We start from the raw sequence: 26,283 nt of genomic DNA, 5'->3' as shown, positions 1-26,283 counted from the left end.
TCCTCCTCATAGCAGTTCTAATGAATTTTGGTTTTTTATTGTGATTTTATAGATAGGAAAACTGATGCTCATAGAAATGGAATTTGCCTGAAGTTTTATAGCTAAATAAATGATAAAGTCAGTATTCAAATGTAGGTCCACATGAGACGATGCTCAGCATCACTAATCATCAGGGAAATGCAAATCAAAACCACAATGAAATATCACCTTACGCCTGTCAGAATGGCTAGCATCCAAAGGACAAGAAATAACAAGTGTTGGTGAAGGTGTGGAAAAAGGGAACCCTCGTGCGCTGCTGGTGGGAATGTAAACTGGTACATCCACTATGGAAAACAGTATGGAGAGTCCTCAAAAAATTAAAAATAGAAATACTACATGAACCAGTTATTCCACTGGATATTTACCCAAAGAAAACAAAACCACAAATTTGAAAAGATATATGCACCCCTATGTTTATTGCAGCATTATTTATAATAGCCAAGTTATCGACGCAACCTAAATGTTCACTGATAGATGAATGGATAAAGATGTGGTGTACATATGTATACACACACACACACACACACACACACACACACACACACACTGGAATATCACTCAGGTATAAAAAAGAATGAGATCTTGACATTTACAACATTGATAGAACTAGAGGGTATTATGCTAAGTGAAATAAGTAAGACAGAAAGACAAATACCCTATGATCTCACTTACACGTGGAATCTAAAAAACAAATGAACAAGTAAGCAATCAAACAAACAAACAAACAAAAACCAGACACAGACTCATAAATACAGAGAACATTACTGGTGGTTGCCAGAGCCAAGGGGGTTGGGGGGGGTGGGCAAAATAGGTGAAGGGGATTAAGAGATACAAATTTCCAGTCACAAATAAGTCAAGGAGATAAAAAGTACAGCCTAGGGAATATAGTTAATAACACTGTAATTAACGTTGTGTGGTGACAGATGGCAATTACACTTATGGTGGTAAGCCCAGGACAGCGTATAGAAGTGTCAAATCACTAGTGAGTTACAGAGCTGAAACTAATACAACATTGTACGTCAACTATACTTCAATTTAAAAAAAGGATGAAAGAAATTTAGATCTAACTCTAAAATCTAGGTGTTTAACTGAGCTTTAAGTTTTAACCTAGCACTACCAACATTCTCAATGTTTACTGGAGAAAATCCTAGTCATTCTCAAACCCCTTTCTGCTCAGCTTGGAACAAAGAAAATTTCATCATTTAATAACTATTAGGCTTGTTTTTGTATGGAAGAGATGGTAATAAACAATGAAGATGACATTGTTCTTGCTCTTAACTTGCTTATTTCAGAAGGGCAGAGATAGTATTCCACTTTTAATATTCACTGAAAAGACTAAAATACAAGCTGGCAAAAGAAAATGCCTTAAGGATTTAGTTACATCAAGATATTCGAGACGGGGGCGCCTGGGTGGCTCAGATGGTTAAGCGTCTGCCTTCGGCTCAGGTCATGATCCCAGGGTCCTGGGATCGAGTCCCACATCGGGCTCCCTGCTCCTTGGGAGCCTGCTTCTCCCTCTGCTTCTCTCTCTCTCTCTCTCCTCCTCTGTCTCTCATGAATAAATAAATAAAATCTTTAAAAAAAAAAAAAGATATTCGAGACGGAGGGGCACCTGGGTGGCTCAGTGGGTTAAGCATCTGCCTTCGGCTCAGATCATGATCCCAGGGTCCTAGGATCGAGTCCCACATTGGGCTCCTTGCTCAGCAGGGAGCCTGCTTCTCTCTCCACCTGCCGCTGCCCCTGCTGTGCTCTCTCACTCGGTCGCTCTCTCTGACAAATAAACAAAATCTTTAAAAAAAAAAATGTTTGAGATGGATGTAGGGTGAAGAAAGGTAAACATACATCAAGGAGATGGAATAAAACAATAAAATCAATCTTTCACTTTGTTTTGAACACGTCTATCCAATCATTTTAGAGTAATATATTCAAAACTTAGGTTTGTTTCAGTTACATTTGCCTTCCCACTAAAGTTATAATCTGGTTTACAACAATAATGGCCCAAGGCCAGTGTACCAGGCATGTTTTTAAAAGTCTTACTTTATTTAAAATTTTATTTTCAGGATAATAAATTAACTAAAAGGGGCACAAATGAACTTTCTGCGGTGGTAGAAATGTTCTCTCTTGACTGTGGTAATGCTTATATGGCTGTGTTTGTCAGAATTCACAGAACTTCACACCTAAAAGAATACATGCTACTGCATGTAAGTCACCTCAGTAAACGTGATTTAAAAAAAAAAAAAAGCCTGAAATCTTAACTACCCAGCTAAAAATAAAATAACATTTAAAATACAGTTTACAATTTCGGTGTAAAACAAATCTTATAATTTTTGTAATTATATGTATAAATCTTGTAATTTTTTTCTATTTATTTATAACACTAATAATCCAATTGGATTTTATATAATTCAATATAATAATATCAACATTTTAAAATAGGATATAAAAAATGTTTTGAGGTTTTTTTTTTTTAAAGTAAGGATTTGGATTGCAAAATCTTTATTATAACCATAATGTTGCTAAGGCAATGTTCTCTATAATATTTTTTTTAAGATTTTATTTATTTGACAGAGAGATAGGGAGCACAAACAAGGGGAGCGGCAGGCAGAGGGAGAGGGAGAAGCAGACTCCCCGCTGAGCAGGGAGCCCGATGAGGGGCTCGATCCCAGGACCCTGGGATCATGACCTGAGCCGAAGGCAGATGCTTAACTGACAGAGCCACCCAGATGCCCCTATAATATTTTTTAAAATCTCAAACAAAATAATCTAAATCTGTTAAAAATTTCAATGATTTAAATTTCCAGAATATCACCATAAATGCTGCTTACATAATATGCTGAAAATTCTACATTTAATAGTTAAAGACAAAGAATTATCTGTTAGCTCTATTAATTGATAGATTCCATTGTGTCCTAAAACATAATTGTAGCTCTGCTTCTAAAAAAGGCAAAGGAAAAGACATGACTGTTTTCAACAAACCTGGATTTAAAAAGATAACAATAACACTATTAAGAACACAGGAAGGGGTAATTAAGCGATGTCTCCTCTTTATTAAGTTTTCAATAGATGAAAAAGCATCCAAGAAACCATTTACAAAGGGCCCAGCCTCATAATTGTTTTAGAGACCAAAGTCACTGGAATCCGGCTGGTAAAACAGTACTAAATTACACATCAAACTTAACAACTTAGATTTTTAGGATCTCGACTTGAACACCCTCTGTTCTTATTCTATCAGACATACCAAGGCCAACCAAGTCAGTTTAAATTAAGAGGGCTAATATAATTCCAAGCCCTGGAAACTCTGGAACAAAGGTACTTGTGTAACAGAAACAACTTTTTCATTTTAATTAAATGAATATAATTGTGGCAGATGTCATTTATCAAAAAATACACACCTGACTTTTTTTCTAATATGGAAGCAAAGTGTATTTGTATTTGTGACTATAATAAAAATGCCCTTGAAGTGAGTTGTGTTTGGTAAATTAACTTTTAGAAGAATGAAAAATACCTTAAGTGCTAATATCTATAACATCTGTAACAACTGCCCTCTCCCAATATCCACCTTAACATTCTCAGTTGTTTTTGTTTTTGTTTTAGGGAGGGAGGGGGTCAGGGGAGGGGCATAAGGAGAGAGAATCTTAAGCAGGCTCCACATCCAGGGTGGAGCCCGATGACCCTGAGATCATGACCTGGGCAGAAATCAAGAGTTGGTCACTCAACCGACTGAGCCACCCAGATGCCCCAACATTTTCAGTTTTAAAAGCTAGACAGGCTCCACCATATCTTTTGAATACCAATAAAATCTGATTTTGTTCATGTGTTTAAGTGTTCTCTAATGTTTTTAACTTTACTAATATACAATGAAAAACCACATAAAAATCTGAGAAAGTATTCAAAGCATTACTTCGCTGGGAATGACTATGTTCTAGATATTAAAGGACAACTAACTTGCTAAGAACAAATGCTCTGAGGCTGTTTGTGAAAAAAATGCTGGTGTCAGGACATCCATGATACCTACATAAGGTGTCCTAGCATGTAACAGAATAGTGCCAACTAAGTAAAAAAATATTACTCTAAGAATTCTTATTCTTTCCAAAATTGTAATCAAGTAAATAAATTGAGTAAACAGCATTTATTAAAAGTACATAGACCATGGAAGTATTTTTATATCAGCTATCTCTGGGAGGTAGGTTCACCAGTCTGAAACTCAACCAAGTGAAGTCCTTGCAGTGACAGTTGCTTGTGTTGAGAGGGTGGAGAGGTCAGAGCTCTAAAATGACAATGACAATTAAGGTAGGAGTGAGTCAAGAGTAAGCAATAGCAAAGGTTGGTCCTAAGGAGGCAGCTGAGAGAAGGGAAGATCGTGGGCTCACTGGCTTGGTGCCCTTCAAAGAGGACATGAAGGGGGCTGAACAAGGAGGCAGGTAAGATTTGCTAGTGTGGAGGGAATTAAAGGGTTATGTGAATTCGAAAGCCAGAGAGTTATCCTAAGGAAGGAAGTGGCTATGTTGTATGTGCTACTGGGGGAGGGGATTCTGAGTTAGTTACTGGTAAACACCTGCCCTAATTAGGTGTGTTCATCGGGTGTGAGTGCGATGAACTTTCACAGACATTCCAGATAACAGGGGAAAGGCCCAGGATTAAAGTTACTTTGTGAATCCTAGAGTGAGGAGACATTGTGGCATAACATTATGGGATGTGGGTTCACATCCCTTGAGCTTTGGAAATCAAATAGGTCTGTGATGGTTAACAAATTAACTCGACTCGGCCATAGGGTGGTCAGATGTTTGGTCAAACATTATTCTGGGTGTTTCTGTGAGGATGTTTTTGGACGAGATTAATATTTACATTGGCAGATTAAGTAGTTGCCCTCCATAACATTGGTGGGCCTCATCCAGTCAGTTGAAGGCCTGTAAAAATGAAAAGACGGACCCTCCCCCAGTGAGAGTGAATTCTTCCTGCCTTTGGACTTGGAACGGAATCATACCATTGGCTCTCCTGGGTCTCCAGCTTGCCAACTCACGCTGCAGATCTTAGGAGGTACCAACCTCCATACACAGGTGAGCCAATTCTTTATAATAAATCTCTTATATACACATATATATTAACTGAAATAATTTCATAAAGCATTGAGCACAGGGCCTGGCACATAGTGCTCAACAAACGGATGTTATTTTTATATTATTATAGAAGACTCTATTTTGAGAAAAAAATCCAGGTGAAATAGTGCCTAAAAATGGTGAGGAGGGTGGTATGAAAGTGAGTAGGAATTGTCAAAGCTGAACCTACCCAATAGCAAAGTGTCCCTTGGTTCTTTCCTTCCAGCTTTCTTTCTTCTGCTTTCATGAAAGTTACTTTCTGTGTTTCATCACACCCATGGAACTCTTTGTGTGAGAAAATGTAGCTGAACCACTTTCTAAAACCCTAATTAAAATCTCGTTAAAAATCTTCCAAATACTTTCTTGACTTAATTAAACACAGTGGATATTAAAATGTGGACCTTCTGATGGGATTTTGCAGAGGTACTAATTATTGCTGAAAAAATATCAGTAACCACTGTAACATACTATGTATGTATTTTCAAAATTAGATCTCTGATAGCAACTAATTTTTTCATCAGCCCTTTGTAAAATTGAGTGTGGCATCAATTCCAGCTTGCTGAGTTCTGGCTAATAAAGTTTGGTGGTAAAAAATTCCCTTCTCTTTGACCGTGGTAACTTTTAAGGGAGAGAGTAAATTAAATCTCTTCATTTTATATCCTTAAATCTTCTCTCAGGGTAGGTGTGAAGTATTGTGCAGAAACCAGATCTATTTCAGTGTAAACATTCCATTTAGCAACCAGTCTTAACTATCCACAAAAGAAGCAGAGTTTCTGAAATTCCTAATTGGGGGCGGGGAGCGGGGGACAGAGGGAGAGGGAGAGAGAGAATCCCAAGCAGTTTCCAAGTCCGGTGGAGAGACTGACACGGGGCTCAATCCCACAACCCTGAGATAATGACCTGAGCCAAAATCGTGAGTCGGACGCTTAACCGACCAAGCCATCCAGACACCCCTCCTATTTAAAAAATAATAATGACTAACTTCCCTGTGACGAGGACCTAACTAACCCAGTGTGTGGATTACCGTTATGGCCTGGAGAGCAGGACAAAGTTCTACCATCTCAAATCTAAAGGTACACCACACTACTTAGATCCCAAAATAATTTAGGCTTTGACTTTTATTTTGTCTTTCTCATGGGTGGTGGTGGTGGTGGTGGTGGTGGCGGGAGTGGGGAAGGGTGGGCTTGGAAAAGAAGGAAACTGTGTCCCCTACTACAACAACATTGGCTTGAAGCTCAATCCCCTTAACTATAAAAAAACTCTCCCTTCTAAACATTTGCAATCTGCTTTGGGAAACACCACATTTCTTCAATGAAACAAAACACTATGAAAAATACAGCTCTTATTACATGCTAACACTGTTCTAGATGCCAAAATACAAAGACAGACACCAGTCCATAGTCCCAAGAGCTTAGTCCCACTTTCTTAGTGGGAGAAACAAACATGTAAGCAAACGATCACAACATAGTGAACAATTAGTGAGTATCAGATATAGCTCTAAGAGAACAGGTACAACATGGGAGGCAAGGAGGACTTTACAGAAATGCTAACAGGCTTCCTACAGGATGCAGGTGGTCCGTTCCAAGGGTATTTTTAAAAGCAAAAACTCAATTTCCGGACTAAAAAAACTTAATTTCTGAACGTGAGAACGTTTATGTTAAGGTTCTTATACATTACATACACACAGAACAATAACCTACACAAAGGGAAATTAGCTCAGTTTGAGAACATGATTCATCATCATTCACACCTGCTCCATTTAAGTCCCTCCCAAAATAGGCATTACATTGAGGAAAATGTGGTAGCAACTGTACGGTATTAGGACAAAGAGACTTCTGTTGCTATACGAACAATATAAAACAGTATGCCTACTTCTGGACGTATTTGTTAGATCCTAAACTGTCCCTCCTTTTAACTGTGTTAAGATGGACACTGAATGGGGAATAAAGCCCTAAACACTTGCAGTTTCCATATTTATATCTGAAAATCTCCAATTTACAAAGGCTAATGTGGTTATTTTTGGAAAACAAATGAAAATTACACATTTGGATTTAGGGGTTTCTGTCATTCATTCAGGTCATGATCTGCAAAGCTACCTTTATTCCACAACTAACTTTCCACCACTTCTAAGAAAAGAACACATGAAAAACTCAAGGTTACAGCCTTCGAAAACTTGAAATGTAAAATTTTAACGGCCCAACAGTTAACGTTCCCTTATTACCATTTGACACTTCCCACTTTATCATTATATTTTACTCTTCTGTAATATCCAACACCCTTCATCTAGCAAGGTCAAAAGCTTCATGAACATTGTTTTATAAGCTGCCTAGGGAGACAAACCCTGTGAAAACCCGAGGATGCCACACCAACAACAGAATACAGGTCATCGTGACATGGCCGACCACTCCGCAAAGTCAAAATCTCAGTTCACTTTACGCTGACAGCGCTTCTTTCCAGAACTTTTCCCTCCCCCAGCAAAAGAACGGGGGAGTGTCTATTTCACAAGGTGCCTGGCGCTACTTTCTTATGTTTCCTAGAAGGTCACCTTGGTGGGGGGGGGGGGGGGGGGCTCGGGATGGAGAGCCTGGGGTTTTGTGGCATCGGCTCATCAGGTGACCTTCAGGCCCCTAAGCCTGGGCTGAGCCTAGAACGACCACCGCCCCTCCCGTCACGTAGGGAAACAGTCCCTCTCACTGCCACGCACAATTCGGAAGTGGGGGTCCCGGGAGGCCCCCCAACAAGCGCTGATGGTGACGCCGGCCACGCCCGGGCCCCCCCCCCCCGAATTCGGAAACGCTGAGTGACGACCCCACGTGGACACCGAGGGCTGGGCCCCGACGGCCTCGGGCCCGCGCCTGTTCGGACTTCAGCCCACACCAGACCCCATCCACCGGGGAACTTTCCAGAACCCTGGACTCTCCGGGAAGTCCCGAGTCGCTGAGCAGAAGGGAACTTTGGCTCGTTTACTGAGCGCCTACTCGGGGGCAGGGCGAACACGGGGCCGGGCTTGCACGCGACCTTTGAGGCGCTGCGTCGGGAGGCGCCCGCGCTCCACCCTCCGGCCGGGCCCTCGTCCTCCAGGAGGGCCGCCAACGGTCGGCGAGCAGGGACGGGGACAGCCGCACCCCCAGCCCGCCTGGTCCCCTCGGCCGCCTTTACCTCGCCCGACCCCACCGAAGCCGCAGAGCTAAACTTAGAAAGTAGCGCGGCGCACGCTCACGTGCGCTCAACCGCGGGCGGGGGGCGCGGTTCGGGTGAGTCACGGCCCCGCCCCCATTCGCCGAGGACGCGCTGACGTCAGCCGTTTCCCCGAAGGGTGACGTCAGCGCGCCTCGCGAAGGCCGCGAGGCCACCCGTAGAACGTTCACTGAGTTTCGATGTCTTAAAGGGACCAGGCGTCGGATCGTGAAAGGTCTGGAGAGGAGACTGCAGTCAGCCAACCGTGGGGTCAGAGCCCATCTTCAATCCTTTGTCGTGAGATGTGTTGACCGTTGAGATGGTGGTGAAAGAAAGGAGAGCAATTGAGCCTCATTGGAGGCTGCTGAATGCCCCAGAACCTCCTCCTGGAAGCCCTCCTTGATTAACCAGAATCCGATCTTGACCCAAAAGTCAGAGAGTTTTCCTGGCCCTTGACTCCCTACCCCTTCACTTATAAGCCCTCCTCATATGTTTATACGTCTGTTGGTAGGGAAAAGCTGTGGTTTGAATGTTCATGTAATCCATCAATTTGGGCCGGCTTGTCCCATTTATCACTGTTTTTGACTGTGTCCAAACTGTTATTAGTCATGCAGGCTGTAACAAGTTACTGAACTCTGGGTGTGACGTTGGTGAACTGGTCTCCAAACCGTCCTCAGATGCTAATGTTGCCTGTGGAAGCTTTCAGGACAAGAGCCCCCTGTCCGACACTTGGTCATTGAAGGCTATCGCAGCCTCACAGGGAGGTTTGCCTCGCTGAGGTTTACCATGAGGCAGGTATTTTCATTACCCTCCTTGTCCCCCTCCTTTAATCCTCATACCTCCTCTCTGAGGTAGGTGTTATTGTCCCTATTTTAATACTGATGAGGGAGGACACCGAGGCACAGCAAGATTACGTGTGTTTCCCTAGGTGACACAGCTAAAGAATGGCAAGCTGGAAACCATTCCCAGGTCAGTTGGACGCCCAAGTCCATGTTTTTGGGGACTGTGGTGGGCTGTGAAATATGCCTTATTTTGTATGTTGAGTCCCCTAGAACCAGTTTTCCCCTTATAACACAAGCCCAGTGCCTCTGAACAAGTAACCACTGCATGCTAGAAGATGCCCAGAGGAGACCAGGCCCTGGGGCCTGCACAAGGCTAAGGCAAGTGAGGAGGTGCCCATCCTGCACTTGCAGGACCCTGAGAGCGAGTGCCTCTTTGAGGTTTGCACCCAAGGCACCCCACCCCCTCACTCTAGTCCCAGCCCTACCAGGCCTGCCCTGGACTCTGTGATTCCTCTCCTGAGACTAGAGAGACCATCCTGCTTACAGTGTCCTCACTGAGCACCAGCGGCCAGCCCCACGCAAGTGCAGAAGAAATACCTTGTTTCTCCTCCCATAATCCCCTCCCCATAAAGCAACAGAAAATTTCCCGTTGGAACAGCATGTTTGTGCCAAAAACAAATTAGAGTCATCAACAGCTTCTCAAAGTTCTGAGCAAAATGCGGGTGCCTCTGTAGGTGAGCTGTTGTCACTCTTCTCTTCTGACAGTCTTTACTGGTCCTTGGCTGAGTGTCACTCCCACCTCCTCAGAGTACATGGGCCGGGTCTAGCGGAAGCACCTTCTTCCCTGCAGCTCACCCCTCAGAGACGTTGAAAATTGACCCCTCTTCCCCTGGACCCAGTCTCCAGTCACCACAGAGCTCTCCTCTGTGTGTCCCCTGCTCCTGTCCTCTGTGTCATACTGACGGATCAATCCCTGTCCACTGCTCTTTCTACTCTGCCAGGTTTTCTGGAGCCTGTGACCGAATGTGTCCTGTGTGCTTCCAGCAAAGCCTCAGGAGGAGATGGGGAAAACCACGGGCAGCCTCAGCCAGTTGGGGGCGGGGGATTATGGGGGCAGCAGCTTTCTCTGTGGGGCTGGACCCACAGACATGGCAGTTTAGAGCAGTAGGGTACCTTCAGGCCAACCAGTCTAGCCCTGTTCTCTAAGGGAACTAAGGTCCAGGTTGGGTGACCTACTTGGACTCGCATGGCCTGTTAGGTAGAGAATCCTAGTCAACTGACCTTGTACCCACTGCTCTTTCTACGGATCACAGCTCTGTGACAAGACTCTGGTGGGACAATGGGCGTTAAATGGGCATGATAAACTGTGACATGTCACATACGTGCTGAAACGGAAAATAAACGGTGACATGAAGTAAATATAGAGATGAAATCATAGGGGCGAATCCAAGAACACAGTTGCAGAGACCCCTGGCTATTCCCTTTTCCCCTTTCCTTCTCTCTCCCATCCAACCTCGAGTTGGGTAAGGGGGTGATTCCTCCTCAGCCCTAGGAACCATTTCCCAATGGAAGGACATGCTGAGTTGGATTGCCAGTTTTAAACCTTCAGTAATCAGGATCTGGTGTGTCATTTCAGATTTTGATTTTTTTTATCTCCCAGCCTTCACTTCCCATTATTTTCCTATCCCATAAGCCCCATTAAATGTTATTAAGAACCATAAATGTAACTGGCTGCTCATGTGGGAGGATTGTCATCTCCAGAAAACAGCCCCAGCAAAGAAAGGAGCAGGAATCCTGGGTCTGTTCCCACCCGTGCTGGTGACTCACTGGATGACACAGAGCAAAGGGTTGCTTTTGTTGGGAGAGAGATGTGAGACATTACATACGGCTGCTCCCCTGGCAGAGTAGAAGGACTGGGGAGAAGCCATTCAGCCCGCTCCCAGCATAGTGGAAGCTTAGAGGTCCCTGGGTGAATCCAGGTCCATAGTAACTGCTTAGCAATGGCCCGTGGGGTCAGCCCAGAACTCTTTCCCACTTGAGCACCTGCCCCTGATGGGGCCACTAGAATGGCTTGGACTGGATTATGGCACTTACCCTTCATGACCTCATTCTCACTGGTTAGGAATGCACCCTAGTTATTCCTAACTCCACTTTAATAACTTGTTATATATCTGCCCCCCAGGAATTTATTTGAAATTTTCTTTAATCTATTTCTATTTCAGCCTGTACACCCTTTTCAGGCAACGAGTAGGGTTACCATTTATGTAAAAGCACTTAAGTCCTAAAAACCAGAAAGTGCTGTATCAGAGGTTTTTTTTAAAAATAGCAACAATAATAATAATTTAATAATTAACATACAATTTTATATATGATATAATTATATTATAATTTGATGATAATAATTCATTCAGATGGTCTCACAGGCCTATTTTCAGTCCTATTTATTTCCATACACACACCCCCATCAAATAGTATTTCTCAATGGAGTGGGGCCCTGTGGTGGGTGTAACTCCTCTTTCTTGCAAACTAAGGTAAATACATTCAATGTCCTCTGTGGACTTGCCATCTAGGACCAACATTTAGTAGGTGCTCAATAAATACTTGTTGGGCGGATGGATGAACGGATGGAATAAGAAAAGAGAAACCCATGTGGTAGGTGGTGGGACATACTAGGAATGACCATATTGGGGGCTGGAGAGCAAACATGAGTATACTTGGCATGGAGGGGAAAGGGAACGTTCTGATTTTATGGTACGTGTGCATGTGAGAGCTCTCCTCAGATCGGCCCCAGAGCTCGTCCTGGAGGAATAGCTGGGTTCCCAGGCTGCTGAAATGATTCATAGCCAAGCGATGCCAAAGGTCCACCCCCCACACACCCCAATCCCGGCAGGGGCTGTGTGGGTAGCAAGAGAGAGGAGGTGGGGATGGGGTACAAGAGAGGAAGACTGGTGAACCACACTGGAATAAAGTTTTCAAAGCCAGGGGTTCAGTAGGTGAATGGACAAATAAACTGTGGTACACAGAGACAGCAGAATATTATTCAGTGCTAAAAAGAATTGAGCCATCGAGCTACAAAAAGACATGGAGGAAACTTAAATGCATATTACTAAGTGAAGCAAACCAACCAGAAAAGGCCACATACTGTATGATTCCAACTATGTGACATTCTGGAAAAGGCAAAACTATGGAGACAATAAAAAGATCAATGGTTATCGGGGTTTGGGGCGGGGAGGGATGAATAGGCAGAACACAGAGGAATTTTAGGGCAGTGAAAATAGTCTGCATGATATTGTAATGATGGATCCATGTCATTATGCATTAATCCATACCCATAGGATGCTCAATACCAAGAGTGAACCATATTGTAAACTATGGACTTTGGGTGATGATGATGTGTCAATGTAGGTTTATTAGCTATAACAGATGCACCACCCTGGTGGGCAATGTTGATAGTGGGAGCACGGGGTCTATGGGAAATCTCTATAGTTTCTGCGCAATTTTTCTGTGAACCTATAACTGCTTTACAAAATGAAGTCTCTTTAAAAAAAAAAATCCAGGTGCAGTGGTTACACCTTTCTGTATGTAGGAATTTGGTCCACTGTGGAGTCAGAGACTTGGACTGGAATCTGAACCCCACCACGACCAGCTCTGTAACTTTGGGCAAGTTACTTAACCATCCTGATCTCAGTTTCTATAACTCCACAGGACTATAATGCCGTCCTCAGAGCATTTTGAGTATTGCATTAAAAACTTTATGTAAGGTATCTAACCCAGTACCTTGGATATACACCGGGGTAAATATATACAGCACCCCCAACTCTTCTCTACTATCTGTGATTATTAAACATACCAATTTCAAAGTCAGGCCATTGGAAGAAAGCTGTCTGTATGAAAGTGACCTTCTACTAGGAAGGGAATCTGTGTGTGGGGGTGGGCATGTGTGTTCTCACATGCTCAGTCAGAAATGCTGGCCACAGAAGGTCAGCCATGAACTTGAGCCCTGGGAGGCAGTATCAAGCCCCTCACTCAGCTTTCTCCCGTGAAAAGGTCAGGGTGATGGAAGGCTGTCATATTTAGATGATGGCTCGCAGGGAAGCCTCAGTGAGTTAGTCACCTATGATATGACATCATATTGCCACTCAATATAGTAACAGCTGTTGATTGCTTTGGGGGGCAGGGGCGGGGTCAGCTTTTTCGACCAACCGTACCTCCAGGATAAATTGGACGGAACCAGCTGGAAAGACATAGCAAGAGGAGAAATCCTCCTCTAAATAGGATGCTCCACAGTTTCCTCAGAATTTTCGGCATCTCACCCCAAAAATGTGAGTTTTGACTTTTCTTTGTCTTTGGGGCCAAGCAGGGAAAATGTCATAGGAGAAAAGTGTGTGGTGAGGAAGTCTTCAGCTGGGGGAATAGCCACCATGGCTAGGATCGGCGCCGCCTTCTGTGCACCAGGTACATGAGGGCTATGTGGCACCCAAGGTAGATGTCCCAGGGAGGGGGGGTTGAAAAGGCCTGGAGTTAGGGTGCTGCAGAGTCTCTAGGTTGGATTAGGCATTTTTCCTCTCGCAGGTTACATAACAACAACAACGGTGGGGCCAAGCTAGCACCCCGTTGAGCAATGATGTCCTCCCAGCCTTTGAAACGAGCCTGGATGAAGCCATAGTTTGAAGATATCACCGATCAGTGCTGTAGTTAATCTGGGATATTGATTAGTCATAGCATAATGGAAAGTTGCAGGACGTGGTTAACCCCTTCCTTGCCGTGTATTCTCCTCCTGGACTTCTCTGGCTCTTGTGGGGTCTTGTGCTTTGGGAATAGAATGCTTTGTGCCCACTGTGTAAGAGGCATGTTAACTGGGGCGAGCAGACTGTCCCTATGCCTAAACTGGAGTAAGTCCAGAGTGAGGAAGTAAGGAGATTAGAGAGAAAAAGCCCTTGGACCAAAGGTTAGGAGACCTTGTTTGGCAGCTGGTTCTGCCACTCTTTGAGCTGTGTGACCTTGGACAAATCACTGCCTCTCTTTAGATTTTGGTTACTTGTCTTATCTGCAAAAAAAAATGTGTTCTTGGGATCCTTCCAACCCTGACACACTTTCATCTTCTAAGTGTGGATTCACTGTTCTGTTGTTGGCAGAGTAGAAAGGGCCTAGGGTCCGAGTGTCTGGCTCTGCCACTCAATGTGCGACCTTGAGTAAGGACACGCCTTCTCTGAACCTCAGTATCCCCACCTATAAAACGTGGGTTATTATGAGACACAGGAAGCCTTTTCAGATGATGCCTTGAATTCAGAAGGGCAAATGGGGTGTAAGGCTAGCTGAGAAGGGCACAGTCAGATTACTGGCAGGTTGGACCAGGGCTAGGAGCATGAGGAGGTAGGGGTTGTGGTCAGCCATAGAAATTTCCAACTCTGTGCTGCTCGGTTCCTCTTCATTTCCCGGCAGCTAGGGGAGGGGAAACAATGGAGAGCTTGTAAATGATGCTGAAAACAGCCCAAGAAAGTGGCTACAAATTCTTGTCTAAAGAGCCGTGCGGTCCAAGTGGGCACAGCGCCAAAGCCTAGGGTCGCGGGGAGCCCAGCAAGGGTCTGGCCTCCCCTTTCCTACGGATGTGCAAGGGTAATAGTCCAGCACCTCCCGACTCAGCATCACCTCCAAGGGTGTGAAAACACCTCCGAGGGGAGCCCTGGAAATCACAAATCACGACTGTATATCGATCAGAGTGACCTGTCTCAACTTATCTCGTCGGGAAAATCACAGATCTTGTAGAGAAACTCTCCAAATTCCTGTTTATCCTTTACGTAAACGGATTAACCTAGGGTGAGCGATTTGACTTCGACTTTCCGTTTCACATTGCAGCGAACATGAAATTGACCACTCCTTGGAAGCCCTGTCTTAAGCCATAAGTATAAGCTGCTTTCCTCCCACCAAAAGAGGGTTTCTCTCTCTCTTTTTTTTTTTTTTTGAACCCCCAGGTGCTGTGGTTGAGAGGCTGGCAGGAGGTGCAGCATGCCGTCCTCCTGCTGACTCATCTGACATTAACATAATTATGTTTCAGGAGTCAAAGTGATTTTCAAACTATGAGTAATGCACGGTATTAGAGAGTATGTTTACAAGGCAGCAGGGTGTAGGCACACTGAAGAAACCAGCTGCTGCGAACAGCTGAAATGAGCGAAGGAATAAGAAAATGCTCTCAGGAAAAACCACCTTTCCCTCCGGGAGCTTCTGTCTTTAGGAGGGATTCCGATATGAAAAGCAGGTGAACTCAGAAGTCCCCAAGGAGGGATCCAGATCTAGCATCGCTATCTGAACAGCCAGAGATCTGATCATTTTATGTGAAAAAAAAATGTTTTTATAATCTTAATTTTTATATCCCCAACTCTAGGGAAAGATAGATTTAAAGACTTGAGCGGATTATTTCTTAAAGCCAGTGCATTGCCAGTATTAAAATAATAGTCTAAAGTTGTGTGAAGTAATGTACTGCTTCTAATACAGGAGCGGGGACACAAATCATTTCCCCAGTTTTAAAGACGGGGAGTGGGGGGCGCCTGGGTGGCTCAGTCGGTTAAGCGTCTGCCTTCGGCTCAGGTCATGATCCCAGGGTCCTGGGATCGAGCCCCATGTCTGGCTCCCTGCTCAGCAGAGAGCCTGCTTCTCCCTCTCCCTCTGCCTGCCACTCCGCCTACTTGTGCTCTCTATCTCTCTGTCAAATAAATAAATAAAATCTTAAAAAAAAAAAATAAATAAAGACGGGGAGTGGAAGCCCATGGGGTCCAGGGTTGGAGTCAGCGAATGCCTTCTTTTGTCAAACTCATAAAAGTTTGAGAGCCATTGAGTACAATTAGCCAAGTGTTTAGACCTCAGGAGAGAAGAGCTAGGTTCCAGTCCTATTCCAGAGCTGTGTCTGTCCCTTGCCTCTGTTTCCCCAACTCTTTTTTTGAGCCACCCAGGCACCCCTCCCTGACTCTTAATGGGAATATTAATAACACTTGTTCTGCACACCTCGGAGAAAGACTCTTGGGCTCTGGGAAGGCAAGGATAGCGTCTCTCCATCACTGTAGCCCCACTGTCCAACTTGGACCCTGCACATAGTACGTGCTTGTAAATACTGGCAGAATTAATGAATGAGATAAAAGCTTTGAACACCTGAACTCTGCTCTTCTGTTAGTTGGTCTTCTTGCCTTTAATTCTCTCTGCCCAAAGCCGGGGAGCGGAGGGTGGTGGGGGGGGGGTTGCTCAGTAAGTGGGGCCATACTTGGAGACAAGTCTGCTGAAGGCGCTAGCACTAATAAGGAAAAATAACTGTTCATTTCCTTGGGGACTCACTGCTAAAATCAGATGAAAGTAGAACACTCAACTCAGAAACTCTTTTAGAGAAGGCTCATTTAAAAGCATGACAGTAATTTAATTTGCTTATATGTTGGAGGTAAATCGGCAGACCATTGGGCTTAATTTCACCTGCTGATTCTTGAACTGCAATCATCAGCGCAGGTGCAATAACCATAAAGTGGACTTAGTGTCTGGGCATTCTGATAGCAGATGAAAGATAAGTATTCAGGCTGGAAAAGCCCTTAAAAAGAACAGTTCCACACTCGGACAGGTTTTTAAAAGTATAAAAGAAAAGGAGAAATTATGAAAAATTTACCTGCCATTTTTTTTCCCATGGGAAAAACACCCACTTGATTTTATATGTGGGGACAGATTTCTAAATTTTGATATGGGCTTACAAGTGTGGCTATAGCTTTTTATGACATCTGCATCAGATGACTCTGTTCTCTTGTTCTTTCCATTCCTGCTTTGGCTTCTCTGCCTCTCTCCTTTTTCCTCTCCCTTCTGTCCCTCGGTTAACTCCTTCCTCCCCTTCTTGTTCCCATTTTGCTTTCCTCCCCAGCATTCCTTCTCATTTGTGTAAACTTTCTTAAAGCTTCTCACAAGGAGTCACTCACATGGGTGAGTGGTCAATAGCATTAAAAAATATACATATAAAAAGAAAAAGCCCTGAACTAATCATAAGGTCACTTATAAATAAACTGTTCATAAATAAATTGTTTATTTTTAAGCTACCAAGCTTAATCACACCCCAAAATATTCCTGTTCACTTAGGAATGTCTTTGATGAAACAATAAAAAGTAATTAAATATTGTCCCTTGAGTATACATCCTTTTGAATGTTCTACATTTGCACTGCAGGAAAAAAGGGGGGACCCCCAAAGAAAGACACCCACAGAGAACCTTGAGCCTGCTCTTAACTGAGAGGCCCAGGTGTGTTTTAGTAGACTACTGGATCGACTGATCTGTCCTCTCTCCACTCGTTAATATAATATCGTCAGGCTTACTTCAAGTAGTAAACGTAAACCAGTCTACTCGTGGCTAATCAGTACAAAGTGGTTGTTAAAAAGAATTGGGCTCTGTGGTTTCATCCCAAACATCTGAGGACCATGTCAGGAGAGAAAATGTGTGCGCTCCCAGCGGCCACCATTCGGTGCTCCTACCCTAGACTCCCTCTCCCGTGGGGTAAGTCCGGGCTGGGGGCATCTCTAAGGTTCTGAACCTCTGCTGCTCTCTACATATCAGAGCCGCACGTCCAGGGCAATCCTGATTTCACAGCCCCTACTCCCTCATCCCCATGGGTACACTGATGCTTGTCCGGCTGGGGACCCTAATTTGGGTTTGAATGACATGATCACCGTTCCCTAAGACATCTCAAGCAAAAAAGTTCCTCACTCTTTATCTGGATTTACTTATTTTATAAATATTTGTAAATAGTTACTATTCATTTAACAGTATTATTTAGTGACAGGTTGCTGAACATTTGAGATACAAATGTTTAACATATATTCTAAAAAAATGTTGGCTCTTTAAACTCCTATAGAAAAAGCTTATTCTGATTTTCCCGCATATTGTCCCTTCCTTGATTTCTTCCCCTCTTCCTTCTTTCCCTGTTTCCTTCTCTCTCTCCCCATCTTCCTTCCTCCCTTCCTTCTTTCCTCTTTCTTTGTTTTCTTGTGTTTTGTTTGTTTGGTGCTTATGGTAAGTGTCTTTCTGAAAAATATACCTAGGGGTTAAGGAAAACTGATCAAGGCACCTGGGACCGATAGAGACTTTGCATCATATGCATCTCTTTTACTGTTCCAACTTTTTTTTTAAGATTTTATTTATTTATTTTAGAGAGAGAGAATGAGAGATAGAAAGCACGAGAGGGAAGAGGGTCAGAGGGAGAAGCAGACTCCCTGCTGAGCAGGGAGCCCGATGCGGGACTCGATCCCGGGACTCTGGGATCATGACCCGAGCCGAAGGCAGTCGCTTAGCCAACGGAGCCACCCAGGCACCCACTGTTCCGATTTTTAATCATGCACACCTATGTGCATATTTTTTCCCAAGTAAAAAAATAGTGAGTGAAGCAGTATTTCATACCTTCCTGTTTTTAAGTGTTTTCTTCCCCAATGTTAATGCCAGTCTATTTCCTCCTTACCAGAAGTGAAAGACAGAAACAGCTTCCAAAGGGAAATGGGGAAGAAGGGAAGGGAGAAAGCTAACAGAAGCTAAATGTCTCTGTGTCCACAGCAGGGTTATAGGGGAATGGGTTAGCCCAATAGGATCAAGGAAGTTTGATTTTTTTTTTCTTTTTTATAACTCAAGATGTAAACATCTTCCCACATCATTAAGTATTTTCCTACAACATCATTTTTAATGGTTATACAAGAGTCCTAAGTTAATTTATTATCTTTGTACTGTATTTAATTAATACTCTATGTTAAACATTTGGGTAATATCTGATTTGTCATTATAACAACTAGTGCTACAGTAAACATTCTTGTACTTAAATCTCTGTGCATAACTATTCCTTTTTACTTTAAATATGTCTTCTCACAGAGAATAAATATATTTCTCGAAGGAAAATACATCAGGGTATACAAATCCTAGAGCCTTTGATATATGTCACTCCTGAAGAAATTTCCCCCATGTTTGTTAATAAATTTTATTTCCTATTTATGAATTTCCTGTTCAGAACTTTTGCCCACATATTGGTTGGTATCTTAATACTTGCAATGACTTAGGATGTTTCCACCTATATCAAATATACAAAGACTCCCTTGTCTAATATTTTTAAATAATAATTATACTCCGGCTTGATATTTGCACTTTAATGTTGATTATATTTATATATTTTTACATACAAAGGCATTTAGATTTAAAGTGATCAAATCTATCAGTACTGGGGCGCCTGGGTGGCTCAGTCGTTAAGCGTCTGCCTTCGGCTCAGGTCATGATCCCAGGGTCCTGGGATCGAGCCCCGCATCGGGCTCCCTGCTCGGCGGGAAGCCTGCTTCTCCCTCTCCCACTCCCCCTGCGTGTGTTCCCGCTCTCGCTGTGTCTCTCTGTCTGTCAAATAAACAAATAAAATCTTTAAAAAAAAAAAAATCTATCGGTATTTTCCTTTCTGAAGAAACAGCTTTTCCATATAGAAGTTTGAAAATTATTTCCTATTTTTTCTAATAAAAAGGGTTTAAAAATTGTTTTTAATTTTAATTCCAGTGTAGTTAACATACAGTGCTTCCGGTGTGAAATATAGTGATTCAGTAGTCCCAGACATGACTCAGAGCCCCTTCACCTATTTCACCCGTCCCCACCCCCAGCCTTCCCTCTGGCAACCATAAAGTTTATATATTTTATATATTTGCAGTGAAATGCACAAATCTTAAGTGGACCATTCATTGAATTTCAACAAATGACAAATGCATAAACCCATAAAGATTTAGAAGTTCAAACGGTATGGGTTGTGTTTTTTTTTAAGCTGATGGTTGCACAGACATATGAATATATTAGAAACCACTGGGCTGTACACTTTAAATGGGTGAACTATATGGTATATGAATTATATCTAAATAAAGCTGTTAAAATATAGAGAGAGAGTAATTAACATCATCCCAGACATTCCATAGCATCCCTTGCCAGTAGTCCTTCACTCGCAACTCTACCTCAGAGACAGCCACAGGTTTTAATTTTTTCATCATGGATTATATCTGCCTGTTTTAGAACTTCGTATAAACGGAAACATACAGGATGAACTCTTTTGGGTAAAGTTTCTCTCACTCAACATGTTTTAAAAATTCATCTGTGTTGATGTGTATCAGGAGTTTTATGTTGTTGTTGCTAAGAGTAATATTTCATTATGTGTCTATGTTACAACTTGATTATCCATTTCTCTATCGGTGGGCACCTGGGCTGTGTCCAGTTTCGGGCCATTATGAACATTCTTACATCTGTCCTCTCGTGGACATATGCTTTTACTTCTCTTGGGGAAATACCTTCAGGTGGAATTGCTGGGTCATGGAATAGATGTACGTTGAGATTTATAAGAAACTGCCAGACTTTTTCCCAAAGTGATTATACCATTTGACATTCCCAGCAACAACGCAGGAGAGTTTCAGCTGCTCCTTATCCTTGCCAACATCTGAGACTGTCAGTCTTTTCCAATTTTAGCCATTTTTTGAGGCGTGCAGTGGTGGCTTATTGTAGTTTTAGTTTGCATCTCCTTGATGACTTAAGTTTTTGAACATTTTTTTATGTGATTCTACTTTTAGTTTTATTTTAATAGTTCTGTATTTTATATCTAATTACATCTGTTTATCCATCTAAAGTTATTTCAATTATGATCTGGAGTAAATCTCTAAGTTTATTTTTTTCTAAATAATCCATGAGCCCAGCATAGTTTATTAAATAATAATTTTATTCCTACTGACTTATCATGCTTTCTTCATCATAGATGAAGTTGTTATGTATAATAACGTGGTCTCAAAATATCTACTCTGTTAGAAAATATAATGGAAAATTGATTTGTACATTTGTATGTTTGTCCTTTTGTCAGTTGTACACTATTTTATTGATACTTCCTTTTTAAAATGGTTTAATATCTGGCAGGGCCTCTTTATTACCATTCCTTTTCGTGCTCAATATTTTCTTTGCCATTCATACCTAATTATTCTTTCAGTAAGCATTTGAATGATAATGTCAAATTCTAAAGTGAATCTTATTGAGATTTTTATTGAAAGTATATTGAGCACACAAATGAATTTGAAAAACCCTGCATTGTAGCCACAGAATTTAATATTTAAATTTTCTCTACATTTCTCAGTAACATTTTGGAGTTTTTATTAAATGAATCTTTCACTTTCTTATGAAAGCTATCCCAGGGCATTTAATAGAGATTTTCAGTGTCATCATTGTTGCTTTTTGCTATTATAATTTGATTATTTTTCATTGTATTTTCTGAGTAATATTTCTATATAGAAAGGCTATGTAGAAAATTTCTGTGTAGAAAAGCTACTGGCTTTTGTGTCTCTTTATTTAGCAGTTTTCTTGAACTCTCATACTACTTCTAAAGATTTTTAGTTGAATTATTTTTTTGAGCTTCCAGGAGTGTAATTATATCATCTACAAAAAATTATAAAACTGTTTTCTCCCTTGTAACACTTACACATCTTATTTTTATATATGTACAATTTAGTTGGTCAGAACTTATTTTTATTTTATGCATCTTATTTTTATATATGCATATTATTTTTATATATGTGCTATTTAGTTGGTCAGAACATTCAGATCAAAATTAAATAAAAATGACAATAGATTATATCCCTATTTTGTTCCTGATTTTAATAATATTGCCTTAGTATTTCATTCTTAAGAATAGTATTGGGTGTTTGAAATAAATACTATTTAGTATGTTAAAAAGTTCTTAAATTTGTAATTGTTTTTTAATAAAGACCAGCTGTTAGATTTTAATTTTTTTTTTTGCATCGATTGAGAATCTCATCTGGATTTTCTTTTTTAACTGGTGGATGTAGTATATTATTCTATTGGATTTTTCAAATATTGAACATAAAACCTTTCATTCTATGTTATTCTAAGAATAACTGGGGTTATTCTTTTGATACTCTGTTATCTGTGTTTAGATTTTCTTCTCTATGTTCATAATTTAGATTCTTTCTTTCTTTCTTTCTTTCTTTCTTTCTTTCTTTCTTTCTTTCTTTCTTTCTTTCTTCTTTCTTTCTTTTTTTCTTTCTTTCTTCTCTCTTTCTTTCTGTCTTTCTTTCATTCTTTCTCTCTTTCTTTCTGTCTTTCATCTTTTCCGGGTTTTGACATCAGGGTTATCTCTGTAAATTAGGTACACTTTTTCTGTTTTTCAATGTTTGGAAGTAATTATTGAAGCATAGTAATTACCCATTCCTTAAGAGTTGAAAGATTATTCCCTCTAAAGTTTCTAGGCCTAGACAATTTTCTTTTCTGGAGAGAGTTCTTTCCTTCTTTTCTCTTCTAGTTTCTCTAGCTATGATTAGTATATTTAGATTTTATATTCCTAATTTTGGTAATGTATATATTTCCCAAAGAAATAGTTTTCAAATTTAACTTAAAATTTTACAAAGTATTATCTTATGTATAAAGTATCTCCTTTTCTGATGTTGGATCCCTCTTTTTACTTCTAATTTTTTTATCCACAGGGGTTATTTCCCTTCTTTACTTTCTCTAAAGGTTTGTCTATTTTATTTTAAGAAGCTCTTAAATTAAGTCTATAAATTTTCCTATATCCTAATTCATGTAGTTTTGGTTTTGCCTTTATTATTCTTTCTTGGAATTTTATTGTCATCATTTTTACAAATCCTTAGGTTGAATACTTTCATTTTTCCCTTCCTTGAAAATAATGAAAACATAAAGATTGTAATTTCATCTTTCAATATACTTTGATAACATTTCATAACTTTGGATATGATGTGTTCTTATTTTAATTATCTTCTAAGTGCCATGCTCCTATACTTCGATTGTTGTTTTAATTTTTATTCTGTCCTTATACTTTGTTATTTTAATTTTAATTGCTAGTATTAATAGCTTGTTTTATTGTCCTGAAATCAAAGAATTAAGCTTGTATAATTTCTCCTCCTTAAAATATTTCCCCTTTTTGGTTCTATGCATTGTAAATACTTTCTGCCATTCTATAATTTCTTTCCATTTTGTTTACCATGTCTTTTTTTGTCTTAATGTAATCAAATATATCCCTCTGATTTTATTGTTTGTATGTTTGTGTCTTATAGGAAAAATCTTCCCCTACTTGGTGACAGTAAAATCTATTTTCCTATGGTTTCTTCTAAAAGTTCCAAACATTTGCTTTTCACATTTAGGTCTTTAATCTTTGTGGTTGGTGTGAGTAGGACTCTAGTTTCTCTTTTCTCCCTCGTTGTGTTGTGATTGCCACCTTAGCCTTAGGTATAGAGTTCCCTCATGTGTGTAGGTTATTTCTGGGCTTTTATTCTGATCCACTCATCTGTATGTCTGTCTCCTGTGCCGATGCCACCACAGTCTTACTGCCCTCTTCTTCTTCAAACTTGTCTTGATTCTTCTTGTCCCTTTCACATGCATTTTAGAATTAGCTTGTTAAGAATCACACACACAGGGCGCCTGGGTGGCTCAGTCGTTAAGTGTCTGCCTTCGGCTCAGGTCATGATCCCAGGGTCCTGGGATCGAGCCTGGCATGGGGCTTCCTGCTCAGCCAGGAGCCTGCTTCTCCCTCCCCCTCTGCCTGCCGTTCCCCCTGCTTGTGCTCTCTCTCTCTCTCTCTGTGTCAAATAAATAAATAAAATCTTTAAAAAAAAAAAGAATCACATACACATTTTGGAGATTTTTAAAATTAAAATCGCATCAAGTCTATTGGTCAATATGGAGAAAATTGACATATTTACATTATTGAATAATCAATGAACATGGTATTTCTCTCCATGTATTTAGGTCTTTATATTGTTCAATAATAACTTTCCTAGTTTTCTCCATAAAGTCTCGCACATCTTTTAACAAATTTATCCTGAGGTGCCACATAATTTCCCCTACTACCGTGAATGGGATTCTTTTTTTTCTGTTAAATTTTCTAATTAGTTATTAAGGTGTAGGAATGCTGTTGATTTTTGTGTGACTGTTATATCTAGCATCCTTGCTGAAAATTTTTTAGCTCTAAGAGTTTCTCTGTGAATTTTCTGTAACTCTTTATGCAGGCAATCAATCACCTTTTCTGCAAACAAGAACAGTTTTCTTTCTTTTTCTGATCCCTCTCTGTCCCTCCCTTTCCCTCTCTGCCTCTCTCCTTTCTGTTGCATCAGTGAAGACCCTCAATACAATGCTGAAAAAAAGACTTATAACTGGTATCCTTATGTTATTCCTGACTTTTTGGAGCTTTCTCTAACATATCACGAGTTAGTGTAATATTTGCTATAGAATTTAGATATGTGGCCTTAGGTAAAGAAAATTGCTTTCTATACCTAGTTTGCAAAGATTTTTTTTAAAACTGTGAATAAATACTACGTTCTATGAAATATCTTTTCTACATTTATCAAGATGATACTAAAAGATTTTTAAAAAACTTTTCTCTTTTAGTCTGTTAACTTTAATAGGTTTCCTAGTCTTGAATTATGCTTTCAATTTGAGATTAAATCCTGTCTGGCCATAGTATGTTTTTAAAGATTTTTTATCTACATGAAAGGTGAGATTAAGTTATACTTTACTTGTACTTGTCTGGCTTTAGTATCTTAAAAAATAAATTATGTAGTCTTTTTCCCTTTTACCCCCATTCTTACAAACAGATTTTAAAAATGACATTTATCTTTTTTTTTTTTTTTGAAGATCTGATGAAACCATTAGGGCCTGGTGTCCTCAGACGTGGGAGAACTTTTGGTTACCAATTTAATTTCTTTAATGGCTAAGGCTTTATTCGGGTTTCATCTGAATACATTACCAAAATTTTGTTTTTCCTTAAAAAATATCTTTTTCTTCTAAGTTTCCATATTTATCACCATGAAATTGTGTAGAAATACATCTCCATTCTATTTCTAACCCCTTTTTATTCCTATTTTCTGTTTGTAAGGGTTTTTTTTTCCCCTTTTTCTTGATCACTTTACTCAAGTTTTGTCTATTTCTGTAAGTTGTTTCCAAAAAACCAGCTTTGGGTTTTATTCGTCTTCCCGAAATACTATTTCTCTTTTTTTTTTTTTATGTTAGTCACCATACATTCCATGATGCATTGTTTGTGTATAACACCCAGTGCTCCATGCAATACGTGCCCTCCTTAATACCCATCACCAGGCTAACCCATCCCCCCACTCCCTCCCCTCTAAAACCCTCAGTTTGTTTCTCAGAGTCCGTAGTCTCTCATGGTTTGTCTCCCCCTCCCATTTCCCCCCTTCATTCTTCCCTTCCTACTATCTTCTTTTTTTTTTTTTAACATATGATGTATTATTTGTTTCAGAGGTACAGATCTGTGATTCAACAGTCTTACACAATTCACAGCGCTCACCATAGCACACACCCTCCCCAATGTCTATCACCCAGCCACCCCCTCCCTCCCACCCCACCCCCACTCCAGCAACCCTCAGTTTCTTTCCTGAGATTAAGAATTCCTCATATCAGTGAAGTCATATGATACATGTCTTTCTCTGATTGACTTATTTCGCTCAGCATAACACCTTCCAGTTCCATCCACATCGTTGCAAATGGCAAGATTTCATTTTTGATGGCTGCATAATATTCCATTGTATATATATACCACATCCGAGCAACATGTTTCTAACCAAAAAAGAGACTGAGTGATTTCAGTCAGGTGTTCATTCAGGCATAGCCATGGGACTTAGAAACATAGGAGAACCAGGAGGAAACACCAATGTTACTGAGCTCGTGATACAAATACCTTGATTTATTTACTCCTCCTTCCCCCCTGCTGTAGCATGTCCCCACTTTACAACCAGGTGACAAAGGCTCAGAGGAGTCAAGCCATTTGCTCAGAGACACATAACTAGTGACAGAGCCTGGATTCAAATTCGGGTGTCTGGGGCTACAGAAGGCCAAGCCCAATTTCCATGCTACCAATCTTTCTCTCTAGGAGGAGGGAGATGCTAAGGAATACTAGGGTTGGGGCGCCTGGGTGGCTCAGTCTGTTGAGAGGCTGCCTTTGGCTCAGGTCATGATCGCAGGGTCCTGGGATCGAGCCCCACATCAGGCCCCCTGCTCAGTGGGGAGTCTGCTTCTCCCTCCTACTCTCTCTCTGTTCTCTCTCTCTCTCTCTCTCTCTCAAATAAATAAATAAAAATATTATTTAAAACAAAGAATGCTAGGGTTGTAGAATGTTCTAGAAGAAATTATAGGATGTTCATGGGGTAG

The 26,283-nt window shown here is 41.0% G+C and overlaps 1 protein-coding gene and 1 long non-coding RNA gene across 2 annotated transcripts in view; one reads left to right on the top strand and one right to left on the bottom strand.

Moving 5' to 3' along the window:
• Positions 1–8,406, bottom strand: part of LOC141374027 (uncharacterized) — a 38,080-nt gene extending 29,674 nt beyond the window's left edge. The window contains exon 1 of the long non-coding RNA XR_012380581.1: positions 8,295–8,406. This is a non-coding gene — a long non-coding RNA (uncharacterized lncRNA). The remainder of the gene's footprint in view (positions 1–8,294) is intronic.
• Positions 4,620–26,283, top strand: part of ATF3 (activating transcription factor 3) — a 59,139-nt gene continuing 37,475 nt past the window's right edge. The window contains exon 1 of the mRNA XM_073900222.1: positions 4,620–5,096. The gene's annotated coding sequence lies outside the window, so the exon portion shown is untranslated. The remainder of the gene's footprint in view (positions 5,097–26,283) is intronic.

This window comes from Callorhinus ursinus, unplaced genomic scaffold, assembly GCF_003265705.2.
Source record: "Callorhinus ursinus isolate GAN/ISIS: 27379988/994484 unplaced genomic scaffold, GSC_fseal_2.0 scaffold13, whole genome shotgun sequence".
NCBI lineage: Eukaryota > Metazoa > Chordata > Mammalia > Carnivora > Otariidae > Callorhinus > Callorhinus ursinus.
The sequence above is the reverse complement of the archived record's forward strand: the minus strand, read 5'-3'. Positions and strand labels throughout refer to the sequence as shown.